General features: G+C 36.0%; 1 non-coding gene across 1 annotated transcript; it reads right to left on the bottom strand.

Moving 5' to 3' along the window:
- Positions 1 to 11,591: 11,591 nt before the first annotated feature.
- TRNAA-GGC (transfer RNA alanine (anticodon GGC)) lies at positions 11,592 to 11,664 on the bottom strand. The gene has a single exon. It is a non-coding gene; the product is annotated as a tRNA-Ala (tRNA).
- Positions 11,665 to 12,907: the final 1,243 nt, after the last annotated feature.

Here is a 12,907-nt window from a genome sequence, read left to right on the forward strand (position 1 = left end):
CGGGAAAGCTTCTGTACAAGAAATGAAACCATCAGTAAAATAAAAAGACAACCTACTGAATGGGAGAAGATATTTGCAAATGATACATCTAATAAGGGGTTACTATTCAAAATATATAAAGAACTCATAGAACTCAACAACATAAAAACAAACAACCCCAATTAAAAAATGGGTGGAGGAGCTGAATAGATATTTTTCCAAAGAAGACATACAGATGACCAACAGGCACATGAAAAGGTGCTCAATATTACTAATTTAATTTTTAGAGAAATGGAAATCAAAACCACATTGACTTATCACCTCACACCTGTCAGAATGGTTATTATCAAAAAGAAAAGAAATAACAAATGATAGCAATGATGTGGAGAAAAAGAACCCTCACAGACTTGCTGCTAGGAGTGTGAATTGGTGCAGCCATTATTGAAGCAAGTATGAAGATTCCTCAAAAAATAGAATAGAATTACCTCATGATCCAGCTATTCCACTTCTGCGTATTTACCCCCAAAATATACACTAATCTGAAAAAAGATATATGTACCCGTGCATTCATTATGACATGATTTCTGGTAGCCAAGATATGGAAACAACCAAAGTGCCCATCAATGGATGAATGAATAAAGAAGATATGGTGTATATACATACAACGGAACACTACTCATAAAAAGGACAAAATCTTGCTATTTGCAACAACATGGATAGAACTTAAGGTACTCTGCTAAGTGAAATCAGCCAGATGGAGAAAGACAAATATCATATGATTTCACTCATATGTGGACTATAAGAAAACAAACAAATAAAAAAAAAAGAGTAAACTAAACCAAACAGAAACAAACATATAGATACAGAGCACAGAGCAGAGGTTACAAAAGAGGGAGGAGTGGGAAGAAGGATGAAATGGATAAACTGGGGTCAACCGTATGGTGACTGGTGGAAAATTTTTGGACTGTGAGCACATTGTAGGGTATCCAGAAATAGAAATACAATGCTGTACACATGAAACTTACATAACGTTATAAATCAATGTTAATTCAACTTAAAAAATTAATTAACTTTTTAAAAATAAAATAAGTAAATAAAATTTTAAAATAGTTGGATGTCACTCTAGAGTTATCTTGGGCCAGTTGTTGCCATGTACCTCCCTTTATCCTCCACAGATGTTTTACCACTAAATGTCAATGGTGTTGGTTGTACCTGCTTATCTTGTCTTATAAAGTAGTATATTATTGATAAAACAACAAAATAAATTCTAAAGAGTTCCTTACCACCTCTCTGGTTAAAACACAGCCATTCTGTTTGGTTTCTATTATATATTATTATTATTATTTATTATTATTATTATTATTATTATTATTATTATTATTATTATTATTATTATTATTATTAATTACCTGAAGCACATTTTCATGCCAGCAAATTTACTGGATATGGTTAGAAGGAATTCATGAGAGGACCGTTTGATGACTTTGGAAGTCTTTCCCCAAACACGACAAACTCTCCAAAAGAAGTTTGCTTTGGCAGAATCAGGCATCTTATTATAAAATAGAACGCAAAATGGAGTTTATCCAAATCAGGCCTACTTCAATAGTAACAGGGCATAAATGCGTTTTAGATCTCAGCACACTCACTTTCTCTGGACAGCTTTCCTTGCTGCCCACAAATGTGCTCACCCTCCTTATCATATGCTGCAATTTTCAAGTCACAGCACTTGTCACACTTTATCGTAACAGCCTACTTCCTGTTTGTCCTCTCACTAGGTTGTAAGCTTCCTGGATTTGTCCCCTCCATCTCTGTTTAGCTAAATACTCACACAAGGTGAGTGTTCGCAGTGAAGGATTTAATAAGCAACATGATGTACATAACAAAGCTTCCACTTTGCATGCCGTGGGCAAGGGGAACGTTAACGGTGTACAGTTTAAGTCTCTTCCTTGTATCACATATCTCAAGGATCTTTCCTTTTTTAACTCAATATCTGATGAGCAATTTTTATCTTTCCACTTAGTATTACTCAGTACCTTTTTGTGGTCCAGATGCCTCAATAGATCATACGCTCCCTCAGAGCAGGAATCTTGTTTTGTCTTGGGTTTGTTCGTATCCCATAAAGTACCTATTTCTAATGCACATTATACATAATAGCTTCTCAATAAATATCAGGGGATTGCTAGGTTGAATGGATACTAGTCATGTAAAACCAAGTTAGAACAAAGTACAGCCACAGATCAGGTATAGAAAGTAACAAGAAAGCAAACTGACAAGCTATCAGAGCTTTTGTCTAAAATTTCTCCTGAAAATAGAGAACTAAGGCCATTTTCTATGACATTCAGACCACTGAATTAGCTAGAAAATTTTGGCCTACATGAATTCAGATTTTTCTTTTATGTATCAATTTATAGTTGACCCTTGAACAGAGCAGGGTTGGGGTGCCTACATTCCCTGTTGTCCAAAATCCTTGCATAACTTAGTTGGCCCTCCAGCCCTGTGTGTCCATGGTTCATCATATCCCTAGTTCCACATCATCAAATTCAGCCAACCACAGATGGTGGAGCACGGTCACATTTACTGTTAAGAAAAATCCACGTATAAGTGGACCCATGCAGTTCAAACCCGTGTCGTTCAAGGGTCAACTGTATTTTGTTTCTAGGTCTAAATTTATCCAGGAAAAAAAAGGAGTATGTTGGGTATGAATTTTCAGCAAACAAAAGTGTAAATAGTGACATGACTTGATCCACTATCCAATGCATACAATTGTAACACCATTCACTGAAGACACATTGCCAATGCTGTGGCAAAGGGGTTAAAAATCAGAACACGCATTTTGTAAAAATGAACATGAAAACTAAAGAAAATTATTCCTGATATGAATCATATTTCTGAAGTACAGACTTGGTCCTATGAAAAGCTTGTTCCTTTTCATTACCATGGTGACCTAGGAGAACATGAAATTGCCATGGATTAATGGTTTCACTTAGGGGTCAATTTTCAGACTAACAGATGTTTTCCTTTTGGTCCCTACTCTTGTGAACATTTGCCGATGGTCTTACATCAAGTTTTACGATATACTGTCTCTTTCTTTTTTTTTTTTTATCAGATGGTGACATGTCCAAGAAACTGAAGCAGAGAAAATTGTATGACTGACAAACCTTCCAAAAGTAACAAGTAAATACAGAAACCATTTTAAGTGCATTTGCCTTGACCTTGAAAAATGTGGCAGAGGCTACTAGAGGTTCATTCAAATCCATTGTCCTCTTTGTTCTTGGCATAGACCAAGAACCACTTCCGTGCAGTCAGGTTTGGCTATGTGAACTGGGTTCTACCCAACAGAACATGATTGGAGGTCACACATGCCACATTCAGAATGACTCAGAAAGACTCCTATGTAGGTTGGGCCATGTCCCTTTCCCCTCTGACTCAGTAGGATGGCAATGCTCTGTGTGACCTTAGATGCCACATATCAAAGGTGGCAGAGAAGCTGTCAGCCAGTCAGTGAATAATCACATAAAGGAAAGGACTCTGCTGACCTTGGTCCCTGCCTGTACTGTCACAGAGAAAAGTAATCATCTTCTTGTTCTTTAAACCCCTGAAACTTTAGGGGTCTGTTTGTCATTGCAACTTAGCCTACCCAACTAATTCTGACCTCAGACTCGGTGTGAGATAAATGTGTGTGTGTGTCATAATCATAAACTGAGAAAAAATCTAATTATTGGGAACTTACATTGTAAGAGCCAAAGAAAGGGAGATAATGCATTTCCACAAATTACTTGTCCTTGAATAAAAATTAGAAATAACAAGAAGTGTGTTTTATATTTGCATCTTTTGCTTTGCATAAACTAACCTAACAAAGGTCTAAACCAAAGGCTTTAGGAATTTAATAGCAAATTCTCTAAACTGTATCCATACAACTTCAAAAAATTTCGAGGCTTTGTCATTATTTGGAGTTCTCTATTTTCTTACTAATGAGGATTCATTGAAATGTGGCAACTGGCCAATGTTGGATTACCATAACTGCATCTCACAAAGCTCAGATAACACCATTTTGATAGATTGTCAATTCCAAATGAGCAAGTCTGCCATTAGGTAATAATGATAATGATGCTAATGTTAAGAGCAACTGAAATGGCACCCATGACTCATTACAATGGAAATTGAATAAAATCTTCACACCAGATTTGAGGTTGGTATTATTATCCCATGTTACCAATGAAAAGCTGAGGCTAGAAGAGAGGTAAATAACTTGCCCAAAACTCTGAAAAACTCAAGTGGCTAGAATCAGGATCTGGACCCAGGTCTTGACTCAGATGTTCATGCTTTTGGTTCATGACTGGACCATCTCATAGGGCAGAGTACTAAGCTCAATCATTTTCCAATTTTCCTTGGGTATTACAGTTTTACAGATATTTTCTTGTACTAGCAAGACACTGAGACACCTCTATATTGTAAATCAGAACTGGATCCTGAAATCCTTAGCTTCAGAGAACAGTTCTTCTGAATTAAGCATTGAATCACATACTTTTTTTCATATATATATGTATATATTTTATTGAAGGATAGTCAGTTTACAATGTTGTGTCAATTTCTGGTGTACAGCACAATGCTTCAGTCATACATGAACATACATATATTCGTTTTCATATTCTTTTTCACCATAAGTTACTACAAGATATTGAATATAGTTCCCTGTGCTATACAGTATAAACTTGTCATTTATCTATTTTACACATATTAGTGAGTATCTGCAAATCTTTAACTCCCAATTTATCCATTCCCAACCCCTTCCCTCCCTGGTAACTATAAATTTGTTTTCTATGTCTGTGAGTCTGTTTCTCTTTTATAAATAAGTTCGTTTGTCTTTTTTTTCCTTTTAGATTCCACTATAAGTGATAACATATGGTACTTTTCTTTCTCTTTCTGGCTTACCTCACTTAGAATGACAATCTCCAGGTTCATCCATGTTGCTGTAAATGGCATTATTTTATTCTTTTTTGTGGCTGAGTAGTATTCCATTGTATAAATATACCACAGCTTCTTTATCCAGTCATCTGTGGATGGATATTGAATCACATACTTTAAAAGTGATGGAAAAAACTGCCTTCAGAATTAAAATAATTATATCTTTCAAAATGTTAGAATTGTAAAGTAGCATCTTTGTTTCATCTAAATCCACAGCAGAAATCACATCTGATATCACACCCACTTTTGTTTGTACAAAAACAGTCTGAAACTTAACCTTCAACCTCTACTTTTATAACACAATTTCAAGGATTTACACAACAACTCTTCCTGGACTTCATATTGAAACCTTTAACTCAACAGCTCTTTAAACACACAATTCCCATCAGAACTTGACTGCCCATCCTACATTCCTATTTATGTCTCCAATGAAGGAATGCATTTCTCACTGCTCTGTGTCTCCACGTTTTGTACTCTATGCATACCACTTATCAAATTCATGAATTGTAATAATTTTTATACAGAATCTACCTGCCCTAATTGCTTGTCATATATGCGATTTTATGGATAGATCTTTTGTTTAGAAGAAATTGCCTTCAGAGTTCGGTGATTTCCAAGTTCAGAGTTCAGTTCAGTGCTTTATTTATTCACGCACAAATTTAATTTAAGAGATGGTGTCCTTTGACCTCGGTGGGGACCATAACTTCACAGTCATCTTTATGCTTCCAAAAAGATCTATTGTAGTGCCCTGATTTTGAGTGGATCACAGCGAATATCTGTGAGTAATAAATCACACATGAATATATTAATATAGAACTTTAGTACTAACGGATAAGGTAAATTCTGAAACATGAAAAGTCAATTATCTGAGACTTACGCATCCATGAGTCAATGCCCAGTGGGCAAGGAGTAAGTGAAATCCAACATTACGTTAAATTTCTACTTACGTTATCAAGGTGATGAATAAACGACTACCAAAAATACAGCTGCTGTACAGAAAGCTGCACCTTGGAAATCACAACAGTCTACAAACACAATATTTTGTAATGACAACAGTCTGGAGAAATTAATAAGGAATAGTGAAAATGAGAATGATTGAATAAGTATTTGCCGATGTTTCTCTGGAAGTACACAGATGACAGACACGCTGACTTATCTGACAGATATTGAGCATTCAAGTCATTTTTAGAAAAATATTCTTGTAGGAGCAGCAAGGCCAATTCTCCAGGGTTGATCAGGTAAGATTACTCACATCCTTTTGCTCATCCTTCTCATCGTATTTCCTTTTGTTTGTCAGGTACATTAATGCTGAGAATTAGGTATTACCACTGGTGGATTTGAATATTAGGACCACTGGAAGCAGTTATCACCTTTTACTGTGATAAATTTACTAGTATGAAAACAGGGATATGTGTGGAATCAGAATTTATGTGAAATCCTGATTTTTATCACTAGAAAACTATGTCGTCTTAAGCAAATCACTTAATCTCTCTGGTCTCCACTTTTCCCATCCACAAATGAAAGACATGGGACTAATAGCATCCATTATTGGTTTAAATCTGTGATTAGAAAAGACTGTGTTGGAAGAAGGGTGTAGCTCAGTGGTAGAGTGTGTGCTTAGCATGCATGAGGTCCTGGGTTCAATCCCCAGTACCTCCATAAAGAAATAAGTAAATAAATAACCTAAAAAGAAAGAAAAGACTGTGTTATTAAATAGTACTATTGCCCCCACCAGTCACGATCTGTCTGGCAAATCACGTCTTTATTTTAATGAGGACATTTCAAGAGAAAATTAAAATTTTCTCAAGAGGAATTTGTCCTTAAAAGATTTGAACTCTTTTCCCTTTGTCTCTTGTTTATATGGACTTAATTTGATGCTTATAATCAGGGGACATATTTCCTTAAGGTTTTATTCAAAATGTGAATCTTTGCTGTGGTTATTAGACTGACACTGCCTCTAAGAACACAGCAAACGCCCATCTGATTTTAAACACAAATGGCAGTTATCAGGAGCTGTGACAGCTGCCAAGGTTATGGTCCTGTCTTTTTCCCATGTATTTCTCTTGAAAACGAATCAGAAGATCTCATCCACTTTGAATGGAGTCAAGAAATCTGGTGGATCTGACTTGGGGTAACACCCAGCTCTGGTCTAGTATTTCCCATGAGCGTAGGGTATTCCAGAGTCAGTGTTAGGAGTTTTGAATCTATCATACTTTGAAATAAACCTGAATTTGCAGGGATTCTTAAATTAAGAACCAGATGAAACTGAATCATGTGGGATGGATTTCCCGATTTTTCAGACCCCTTCTCAACTAACGTTGATTGTTATAGAGCTCATCCCTGGATAGCTGTTTTCACTGGGCTATTCCATCAATTATCAGGGTGAAATAAGGAACAGAAGGAAGCAGTGAGCTTAAACACAAGTAAAGGGACGCTCAGGGCAATTATAAACCACCTAAAAAATCCTCAAAGGGGGAGACCTTCTTTTGGAAGAGAAAAGGCAATTTGACTATATTCGTAACTATATAACTGGCAAGCAGATTCCTCTCTATTTCCATCTGTTTTTGGCTAAGACCAACATTATCTTTCATGCTCATTTACCCCCAAATATAATAATATCATTCTGAAGCCAGCAGGCTTTAGGCCCTATGTTATGATCCCAAAACTTCTCAACACAATTGAAACCCAAAAGTCTGTGAGTTACATGTCGCTGGGTTCCCATGAAGCCATGTAGATGAAAATGGCAAATGTGAATAACTTAAGGAAGCCATCCATCAAAGAAGATTAAGAACTGGTGCCACTAAATTATTCCTTTGTCCGTGAAGACTCTTTTAGGGGACATTTAAATTAGAATTTCCTGCAGTGAGTCATAGGGAGTGTTGGCACGAAAATGTCTGTGCTTTAACATCCATTCATCACAATTTAAAAAATATTTTATGAATATAGATTGTGTAACTACCCTGGGTATACATGACTTAAATCAATAACAGTAAATGCTGTTGAAGAATATTTCATTGAAATTAACATAGAATCACTAATCCTTTTCCTTCAGTCATAAAATTATACACTTTCAGGACTCTGCTTCTCACGCCACCATAAAGGGACAAAATATAAAGACACATATGATGTTTCCATGAGAGTCAGACCATTTTCATGAGAGTCAGACCACGTTCCAGATCACGGACAAGACAGGCATACTCAAAACTCCACTCTTTGTTACTCTTTTCTTTAGCGTGGACCTCAGCTCTGGTGAAAGAGTGAATAGGACCTATGTGAGGGAGGATCTCCCTGGGTCAGTCTGGTCTCTGTGCTTTCAGTCTACAAAACTCAACTTTAAGAGTTCACTCCAGGATTCTGAATCATATTCCTGTGGTCAGATCCTCTGACTACAACACGACTTGTAAGCTGAATTCCAATTTATTTCAAATGGAGGGGAAGCTAATATTATCCTGACCAAGTAATTGGAGCCAATTATCTGAAGAAGCCAGTCCTTTCTTGATGATTTTGGAAAGTAAATTTAAAGAAAAATGATGTTTATTGAGCTTGTTATTATGACCCACAGATGTTCCGAAGGCACATCTGCCAAGCTTTGGTTCTCTTGTAAATTGATTGCCTGTATTTTAGAAATTTTTGGTATTTGCGTCATACCTGAGCAACCAGGGCCAATCGTCTAGGATCAGAGCAGCTTTCCCTGGTCACACACCAGTCTCCCCCCTGTACGCTGCCTTTTTGATCTTCCTGTCAGTCCGTAACATTTCTCTCACCATGACACTCTCTCAAGAGCAGGTTAGAGTTTCTAAGATTATACTTTATCTTCTGTTTCCAGGATCTGTGTCTTCCTGGCTTGTTGATTTAATCAACGAACTTTCTGACAAGCATAATTCCAGGATGAATTATTTCCGAGAAATTTCCGAAAAATAATTAAATCTATGTGTAGTTTGTTGGCTCTGGTCCTTTTTATGGAGAGTACGTATTTTCTTGACTTGGATGCATTTACTCCAGCTTCCATCTGCGTTTTTAACTAACACTTTGATGTTACAAAATACAACATAAGCTAGATTCATAAATATGAACGTGTGGTATGAAATAACCATTCCATGACCCAATATTTTAGAAATGTTGATATTAGCATTTGATGTAAGAAAAAGACAAGCGTTTTTTTTTTTCTGTTGCATTAGATAAAAGAATTCTTTCAAGAATAAATCATTTTGGCAAGTTAGTATTATTTCAATGAAGGATGGACATGATTTTCTTTCACAGTGCCTGTATCACATTCTTTCCTATCTAGATCATTTTCCGTCCAATTTTAAAACATCATCAAAAAAGTTTAATAGAACTAATGCGGAAAGTACAGCAAAAGAAGCAAAATATTTAACCTCAACTACTGACTTCCTCTACATTGTATCAGGAAAAACATACCTATTGATGATGTTACGTTGTATAATCAAGTTTTTATTTTTATTTATTTATTTTATTTTTGTTGAAGTATAGTCAGTTACAATGTGTCAATTTCTAGTGTACAGCATCATGTTTCAGTCATACTTGTATATACATATATTTGTTTTCATAATCTGATTCTTTCTACGTTATTAAAAGATATAGTTCCCTATGCTATACAGAAGAAATTTGTTTCTGTCATCTATTTTAGATATAGTAGTTAGTATTATATAATATAAGTTTTGAATTGCATAACGTAAAGATAAAGAAAGTGTGGCATGAGGAAATATCAGAGACTTTGAAATCACATCCCAGTGCTAACTTCTGTCTCTGCAGAGGTAGTCTTTGGCAAATCCTTGATATCTTTGATTCTTGGCTTCTATGAAAGCAGTGACTGTCTTGATAAGTTGTTTCTGGACTGAAGATGATGTATATAGAATGATGAAGTAATCGCAATTTCTTTGGGATTTTATGAGATTAAATTATAATAATGTCTAGCATGTTGTGGGCATTTGATGGGAAGCATCACTCATTATTGTTGAGAGAAACTCACCTGAAAGCCTGTAGGAGGGTAGACTCTTCTTGTAGGCCAATGGTCAACAAGAAAGACCATGGTTTTGGAAAGCTAGCTGAAAGCTAACAAACTACTACATAAAATGTTCTTGAATGAAGACAAATGAAAGCGAACATTCTGAAATAATATTAGCATATGCTCATGTCATGTTTCGAACTTTTCAAGTAATCTGCAGATCAACAGTGAAAAGGAATTTAGTCAGTAGGAATTAAGCTTTCATTTCATGTCCAGCATCAAATAATGATGGAGTATTGTAAGAAGACACATGTGGTATAAATCTTGCCATTAGATTACTTGCAGAAGCACCAGGAGATAATGCAGACTTTTAAAATTTAATTTTCTAATGTTTTTAATGTTTAATGGAAACATTTTAAACTCTAAGGGGAAAATACAATAAGAACCAAATTGATGATAAAGGTATAGATGTAAAAGGAATTCAGGAAAAAAAGACACCACAGGGCAGTCAGAGAAAGAGACCAGGAGAGGGGCCATGAAGACAGGTGAGATACGGAGACGTGGGGGTGGACAAAGCGGGGAGGAAACCCACTGTGGCAGGAAGGAGTGATGTAGGTGTAGGGAATGTGAGAAGATCAAATGTAGGAATGAGGGGATGCGTGGATTCAATCAGGGTCAGAATTAACAGTTGTGGTGGAACCAGAGCATCAGTGCTAAAACAACATGTCTGGTTTAGATCTGATAAGCAGTTAACAACAACTATTTGGAATCAGACCTGAGTTCCGATACTTGGTCTGACATTTCTGGGCTGTGTGACTTCTGGAAGGCAGACAGATCTCTCTGACCTTCTGTTTCTTCATCTGTCATGTGTGAAAAAAGAATTCCTAGGTCAGAGGACTGTTGGACACACAGTGCCAGTATAAATCCCAGAAGATTATGGTTCACAAAAAAATTTCTTAAAAGAGAGCCAAGACTAACAAGTTGAACAGATAAGCCTCATTTCACAAAGCAGACTTGACAATCAAGAAAGCCAATGACTTGGAAAAATTCTTAAAGCTGAGTAATTGTCCCTGGTTCTCTTGACTCTTCAGCTCTGTGTTCCTTCAATTAAATCACATTTATTTTCCAATTATGCAAAATCCCAAATACAGATAGAGCAATTTAGAAATCACTGAGCTAATAGGAAAGTATATTAAAAATAGTTAAAACTTCCATTATCTATTATTTTACTTATGATTATATTATACATTGTTAATAACAAATATAAAGAATCACAAACCAAAATAAGGATTTGAGCATATAAAGAGTAAGTTAGATAACAGTATTATATCAATGTTAAATTTATTGAATTTGGAAAAAGTTATGTATGGTTATGTAAAAAAAAAAAAACAAACTTTATTCTTAGGAAATCACTCCAAAATATGCAGAAGTAACGGAAGGCCACTGTATATAGCACAGGGAACTGTATTCAGCATCTTGTAACAACCTATAATGGAAAGAAATCTGAAAAAGAATATATATACACATGTACATATAATTAAATCACTTTGCTGTACACCTGAAACTAACACAACATTTAAATCAACTATACCAAAAAAAAAAAAAAAAAAGGAAGGCAATGATATCTGCAACTTACTCTTTTTTGGAGAGGGTAAGATAATGGGTTGATTTATTTATTTAGTGGAGATACTGGGGATTGAACCCAGGACCTTGTGCATGCCAAGCACACGCTCTACCACTGAGCTACACCCTCCTCTCTCTGCAGCTTACTCTTCAAAAGATTCTGAGAAAAGAATAAATATATATATGTTAATTTTCTACCTCTATGCAAATAAATATATACATAAGTGTAAGCATATATCAGTATATGGGTATTCTTTGTACTATCCTTGCAACTTTTATGGAATTTAAAACAATCTCCAAATAAAAAAGTTTAAGGAAAAAAAAAAGTGGAGGAATGATAAACACAAGATCCAGCCAATGAGAGAGAGGTTGAGGGGTGGGTAGGGGAGGAGCGAGCCGGGAGAGCTGTGAGGTCCTAAGTGGTCTCTTTCTCTAATCCCCAGGCTTTGTAACTACGTATATGTTACAGACACCCTTCTGTGTGTAAAATAGTACATTAGAAAGGAGACGAAAGGAGAAATAATGCTCTATAAGAAGAAGGACTTGAGCAAGAAAAATTACAAAATAATTCTGCCTATAATCTGGTCCAAATGATGTAATGACATATAATCACTCTACTTAGAAAAGGTGAGACAATTTCTGTGAGATAATTGAAATTTTGAGAGAGAACTTTGAAGCCACCTGAGCTGTAAATAAACTTTCAAGGTCAAGGGTTGTATTTATGACGTCAGAAGTCCGGCAAAGTCTAAGGGAAGTGAGGACCTCGTCTGTTTCACAATGACGAATTCCAAGACCTTGAAAGATACGCTTTCACTATGCTGAGATTTGCACTGTTTCCAGAAAAATACATATATATCTTTTAGGAGTTAAAGGCTTTCATGTTCCTGTGATTCTCAAATTTAAAAAACCAAAATATGGATTCACCAGCATTTATGGAATGATTATTTTATGACAAGAAATGTACTAGAAGATATGGGAAATAAATACAAAACCAGCATGAATTCCACCTTAAGCTACTTCCATCAAAACAGAAACAAGTGTGTTATGAGGGAAAATGTGAGATGTCATAAGAGAATAAAGCTTCATGAAGGACTTCTCAGGAGGAAAAAGTATCCTAGAGTCCCAAAAAAAAGTCAGCGGGTCAAGAAAGGATGATGAAGAAAGATGCTAATGAGTAGAGACTGAATGTTAGGATAGGGTAGAGGTGAATTTTCCGGGAGGAACCATAGCAAGAAGCTTGTGCTAAGCAGCAGGGTCAACGTGAGAAAGATGAAGTTACACCGAGCGATGATGAATGTCCAGCTGATGGAGGCACACCCAGGCATCACGGAGACCTGGCTAGAAAGGGGACACGGAGCTGGGTTTGCCAAGCAT

This window comes from Vicugna pacos, chromosome 2 (genome assembly GCF_048564905.1).
Source record: "Vicugna pacos chromosome 2, VicPac4, whole genome shotgun sequence".
NCBI lineage: Eukaryota > Metazoa > Chordata > Mammalia > Artiodactyla > Camelidae > Vicugna > Vicugna pacos.